At 50.7% G+C, this 6,502-nt stretch overlaps 1 pseudogene; it reads left to right on the top strand.

Moving 5' to 3' along the window:
* The first annotated feature begins 2,924 nt into the window (after nt 1-2,924).
* On the top strand, nt 2,925-5,817 carry LOC118971584 (E3 ubiquitin-protein transferase MAEA-like; annotated as a pseudogene).
* Nucleotides 5,818-6,502: the final 685 nt, after the last annotated feature.

The following is a 6,502-nucleotide window of genomic DNA, read 5'->3' on the forward strand; positions in this document are numbered from 1 at the left end:
CCCTATACCCACCACCCAGCTTCACAAATAGAACATGAGCAGGACCCAGGCTGTCCCCAACTCTGGGTTAACCATTCCTTTGCTTCTCTCTATGGTTGTAACAGCCACAGATGCAGCCCTGGCAATATGTTACTTGTTTTTACCTATTTTAAAACTTGATAGAAATGGAGTCACATTGTGTTCTCCTGTGATATTTTAAATTCTGCATTTTCAAAATTCATGCCACTTAGGTGTGTAGTTATAGCTCATTCATCTTCACTGCTGTATAGTATAAATATACCACAATGTTACTTATATATTCTACTTTTAATGGACATTTGGGCTGTTTCCAGTTTATTGCTATTGTGAGCAATACTTCTGTGAATAATACAACGCATAGTTCCTGCTGCAGATGTAAGGATTTCTCTGGGAGTGGAATTACAAGGTTGTAGAAACTGTGCACATTTGACTTTATTAATGTGGAAAAAATAATGTACTCTTCTTAGACTTCTTTTTAAAAAATCCTAGTCAGCCCTCTCTCCTTGTGCTAATCAAATACAGCTCCACAGGCTGGTTATTTTCTTACACTGTCTTATAATGAAATTTCAGAGCCTTCCCTTGAAAAACAATTCTTCATTATTAACCAAAGGAGTCCAGTTGATGAGAACTGTGCTCCTCTCCCACACTGCCACTGGGAAAGACACCGGTTGACATCACAGAAGTAGTTCAGAGAATTTGGTTGGTCCAGTTAAGAACTTTCAACAGATTATGTTTTTTTTGTAAAGTGGACAGTTATGAATTTTCATAACTATTTGCAACTCTGCACAGCAGAGTCTTGTTAAATTCCTGTGACTAGAAATTGTTGCCCTGTCCTGTGAAAATAACCTTCAGAAGAAATCTGTATTTGGTTGCTTGTCTAACTTGAAAATTCACTGACTTGATTATAATGTTGTAAATGACATCTCAGTATTCCTAAAGGCTGTAGATACTTGAGAATCCTTCTCTCACAGATCAGAAGAGGATCATGGCACATTTCTCCCATATGCATGATGAAAACATCAAAGCTGCTGCTATATTTAATAAATCGTCTGAAAGTCCATGTATCAACTTGCCAGGGGATTGTGTTCACAGCTGGCCATCTGCTAGTAGCTGCTCCATTCCCTGTGCACCACAGATGCCTGGGACAGGCCTGGGGAGGTCACGGACAGCAGATGCCATTGAGGACTCCTGACACCTCCTTGCTGTGCTGGCAGTTTGCAGGTATGTCAGTGTCTCAGGTATTGTGTATGTCACGCCACGTTGAGGGCAGCCCGTTGCTGCTTCCATTGCAAAGATGCCCCATCTCAGTCACACCAGACCATGGCATGGCTGTAGCAAAGACTGAGTGTACTTGATGCCTTCCAGAAAGCCTGTCTCGTGGCGGGGCAGCCCTGATGGAGTCCAGGGTGGGAGGCAGGCTGGGTAGAGGTGAGGGTGCTCCAGAGCATTGTCCTGTGGTGTTTCGTCCTGTCTGCACTTTGCCTGCTTTCGGTCATTGACCACATTTGTTAGAACCTGCTGTATGCCCAGCACTGTTAGGTGCCATCTCTAAGCAGGATATGTTTGGTGGTGGGTGTGGGAAGAAGCAAGAAGCCTCCCACTGTGTACAGGGAGCACTGACCTCAGGAGGAGGGCAGGTGGGGGGGCCAGCAACATGGCCCCAACAGGCCTGCACGTGTCACCCAGGAGTCGTGGCAGGTGCCCAGTGCTCACCCGGGGTCCACAGGTGGCTCTGAACCCCAGAACAGGCCCCCTGGGCCTGGCTGTCTCCTGCTGCTTGCTGTGCCAGTGCCTGAGCTGTGTTGTGATCCGAGAGCTCCCTGCCCTCCTTACACAGGGCGAGACTTTGCTCATCAGCAAGTAGAGTCCCGGGGACGGCTGCGCTGACCATGCCCTCTGCCCCTGGCGCACAAGGCTCATCTGGTGGCGGTCTGCCTGCCACCCTGAGGTGTGGACAGGGATGTCTACTTCTGCTGCCATGTCCCTGGGGACGCTGAGCGGGAGTGGCAGCAAGGGGTGAGGACATGCTGGCCTTGCTGGGTCTTTGGGGAGGAGCCGTGTGTGGTCCCCCCTTGGCTGTGGCCCTGGGTCCGAGCTCTCCAGAAGCCCAGATGTCAAGCTAGCCCTGGGCCTCTTCTCTGCCAGGCTTAGTGCCTGGAGCACAGTTGGTGCCTCACAAGTGGTGGTGGAGCTGGCAGGGCACCCTCGGGGTGGGACCTTCCCTACAGCCAGGCACAGCTGCAGACAGGATCTTCGCACGGGCCTGGGTAGAGTAGTGGCCACAGACTTTTGCACGGGCCTGCTGGCTACCCACATAGCATGCTGCTGAGCATCTAACAATGGGAACCTCTTGTCTTCAGTGGGTGTCCCCAGCATGCCCAAGGGTGCAGTGCTGGGTCCACAGCCTGGTCACATAGTGATGAGCACTGGGGGGGCACAGGGAGGGCTGGGAGGCACGTCATGTGCTGCCATGCACGCTCTACCACATCTGTGCTCTTCCATGTCTGCTCTCTGCCACATCTGTGCTTTGCCGTGCATGCTCTGCCATGTCCACTGTCTGCCGTATCTGCTCTCTGCCATGTCTGCTCTATGCCACACGTTCTCTGGGAGGCAGAGCAGGAGTGGAGCCCTCTAGTTACCCTTGGTCTGTATTTTTCACGCATTCTGTAGGAAGGTTATTTTTATAGCTGGGAGAAAAGTGTTCTTTCATTGAGATGAGTTAGATGTACATTATAACTTCCCAGCATGTGATGCCTGCACTTTATTTAACCTTAAACCGTGTGTGCCTGCATGTCCTCCCACCCCAGCTGCACCCACAGTCTCAGCATAGTTCATCCTGGGTCTTTCTGACTGACTGATTAAAGCCCTTGGCACTACTCCCCTTTTGCTCATTTCCTTACCTGTTTGTTACTCTAGGTGACTGGTGACAGTTTTCTCAGGGAGCACCAACAGTTTTGTGGAAAGAACAGAGGCTGCACTACGCCTGTAGATGTAGAGACAGGATGCTTCTCAGCGCTCGCTTCCTCAGCCAGGAGCAGGACTGACCCTTCATCAGTGCAGGTCCTTGTAGGACTGGGGCTCAAACAGCAGTGGGATGGTGGCCTCAGCAGCTTTCTCTCTCCTCCAGGTGCCCTATGAAACACTGAATAAGTGCTTTCGAGCTGCTCAGAAGAACATCGACCGTGAGGCGAGCCATGTCATGGTGGTGGCCAAGCTGGAGAAGACCTTAAGTGGCTGCCCTACCGTGGACTCTGTGGTCAGCCTTCTGACGGCATGGTGGAAAAGCTTAGCATCCTCAAGTGGAAGGTCAGTCTGCATCCCACCATCCTGCCTGCCCTGCCCCCAGGCCCTGCCCCACCCACCCATACTTCAGGAATAGGGCTGCCCTCTGGGTGTGGGCACCAGAGGCCAGGTGGTACGAGGTAGGGCTGTCAGTGCAGCAGCAGGGAGCCTGGGAGGGCATCTCCCTCCACGTGGCTGTGCTCTGGAGCCTCTGTCGGGCTGGCAGGCAGCTTACAATCCTATGTTCCTATTCATGTAGGCCCAGAGTGTCCAGCCCAAACAGAAGGCCAGGAAAGGTAGCAGACTGATTTATTATTTTTAGAATGTCACCTCCAAACAGCCATAGGGCTTCTCGTTCCTGGAAAAAGTAGGATAGTTGGGACTAATATGCCCACTGAGAACAACCTCAAGATTGTGATAGACATTTTAAAACATCTTAGTTATGTACAGAAGAGCTCAGACAGAAAGGTGACCCCAGCATTGGGGGCATGGGGCCGGAGAAGAGAGGGAGCAGGCAGGGCACCACTCAGCCCTGGGGTGCTGGCTACATAACGTGAGCCCCTCTGAGGCTTTGGTAGACTAGGACCCAGGCCAGCAGAGGAGCCTGATGGTTACCCTGGAGGCCTGCACCCAAACGAGGGTCCCAGGAGCAGACTCACCCTTTCAAAGCATTGAGGCCAAGGTCAGGACCCTGGGCAACAGGAGCCCCTCACCTTCAGGTCTAAGTGGTGCTGGTGGTGCACAGGCACCAGGCCGAGTAAATGCAGTTCTTGCATGCAGAGGACACCCAGTTATTCGGGTACAGTCAGCACAGAGGTAAGCAGGCACAGGAGATGTGGCAGAGACAGTAGGAAGAGATGTGCACAGACCACAGGGTCAGCAGCTGTCGGGTACCATGGTTACCACATTTTAAGATGAAAATACCTGCAGGGCAGAAAGTATAAAAAGGGACTTGAGTTTAAAAAGAACCAAATAAAACTCTAACATAGAAAACATAGTAACTGAAATGAAAAACTTAGATGTTTGTTATAACACATTTTAACACTTAATAATTAGATGAAACTAGAGGCAATTAGTGAGCTAGAAGTAAGCCTGGAGAACATGGAACATAACACAGATGAGGCAGGGCATATAGCAGGGGGGTGGCAGGGTGAGGCAAGGCACATGGGGGTGGGAGGCATCCAAGCCAGCAATGGCTGACTGCATTGGCCTAGGGTCCACAGAAGAGACAGGTGCAGGGCAGAGATTCTCAGAACTGATGGAAGTCTCCAGTTCAGAGTCCTAAATGAGATAAGTAAAAATAAACCCATGTAGGGTTTTCATGTAGTGAAACTAAAGAGAAGAGAAAGAAAAAAAACCTTTAAAGCAGCGAGAGGGAAAATACCAATTCTAAAGGTACATCAGGTATCCTGCCAGCTGGCTTGACAGCAATTGGAAGGGAAGAAATAGTGGAGTGTGCTGAGAGAGTGCCGGCTGCAAGGCTTGACCTGCGCCGTCCAGGCCACAGCCACGTGTGACCCATGGCACCGAGTAGAACTGCAGGGTCAGTCCCTCATTGGCTGAGCCACACTGAAGGTGATTAACAGCCGCTGTCCTCGGCAGTGTGGAGAGGAGCATTTCCATCTGTTTATTGTGAGGAACGTTGACTTGAAGGAAGGGGGAAAAAGAGAGTGCCTTTGTAATGATAAATGGTTCAGTTAACCAGGAAGGTAAAACCTTTAAAATTACACATTTGGCAGCCCCAGAATATGTAGAGCAGAGGCAGTGTTGCTGAAGGAGGTATAGACCCTAGAGCCGGGTGGTGGTACCTCCAGTAGGGCAGGTCAGACATGCCTCCCCAGCACACACCTGCCACACTGTCCAGGGACGGTCCGGTGTCCTCGCCCTTCCCTTGCCTCCTTTCTGCGGGCATGGGCATGGGCATGGGCAGCCTGCTCCCAACCCCGTCCTGAGTGTGTGTGCTGCATGTCCCAGGCAGTGGAGTCCATCCAGACTGAGGACGAGAGTGCCAAACTGTACAAGCGCAGGATCAAGCACCTCAAGGAGCACAGCAGTGACCAGCCTGTGGCAGCCAGCATATTAAAGAAAAAGCACATGGACCACCTAATGGTGGAGCAGCTGCTGTGGTGCAGTTATTACAACACGACCGTGAGGCTAGCTCAGCAAAGCAGCATCAAGGTGTGCCTGTGCTGGGGCAGGGGTTCTAACCATGGACAGGCCCAAGACCCTGTGTGCACACACGCTCTGGGTGTGCCATGTGCATGCCTCATGCACCAGCATCTAAATAAGAGGAAAGATGTTTATCTCCCAGTCACTCCTAATCATCTAGCTGGGTACAGAATTCTAGCTACATGAGCTTTTCCCTCAGCAGTTGAAAACATTGCTCCCTTGCTGTATTCAGTGTTGCTAAAGGGAAGTCTGCTTTCAATGGAATTACTTCTCCTTTGTGGGCAACATAGCATTGATCTCTAATGGCTTTTTAGATTGAATATATAGCCTTAATTCACTCATTAAAAAATGTTTATTGGGGATCTACTCTATGCCAGGACTGTTCCAGGTGCTGGGCAGAAAGCCATGAACAGGAAGACAGAGCCTTACTTGTGGAACTGACAAGCCACGGGGCATAAGCAAGTAAGCCAAACCATAACCCATATAAAGCCAGGCAGTGACAACTACCATAAAGAAAAGACAGTAGGGAGGGAGCCAGAAAGAGACCAGGAAGATGCAGGACAAGGGGAGCCCTGGATGAACTGGGTTAAGGGAGCAGTAGAGCCTTGCAGAGCTGGTGAAGCCTCTTGAGGGAGCTAATGGCACCATACTGGGTGGGGACTCATCCCTGCTCTCTTAGGTCTATTTGATTTTTTTCCTGCATCAAATAGTCCAAGGGCCCTTTCGACCTGGGCTGGGACTCTCAGAGGATCTCATTCCTTCAGGCCCTGCCCCTCCCTGTGGCCCAGCCTTGTGCAGCAGGCCTGGTGTGTGCATGCTGGAGCCACTTCGATTTGTCTCTCTTACTTTCTGCCTCCTTATCCTTATGTACTGGATTCTAGAGACATTTCTCAGCATGATTGTCCAGCTCACTACTCTCCCAATCAGCCCAGCTCACTTAAAAAATAATTTCCATAGACAATGGATTCCTCACCATGCCAACCTGCCCTTGTCTTGCATACATAAATCTTCTGGCTTACACAGCACTGGGGTG

This window comes from Manis javanica, chromosome 11, assembly GCF_040802235.1.
Source record: "Manis javanica isolate MJ-LG chromosome 11, MJ_LKY, whole genome shotgun sequence".
Taxonomy (NCBI): domain Eukaryota; kingdom Metazoa; phylum Chordata; class Mammalia; order Pholidota; family Manidae; genus Manis; species Manis javanica.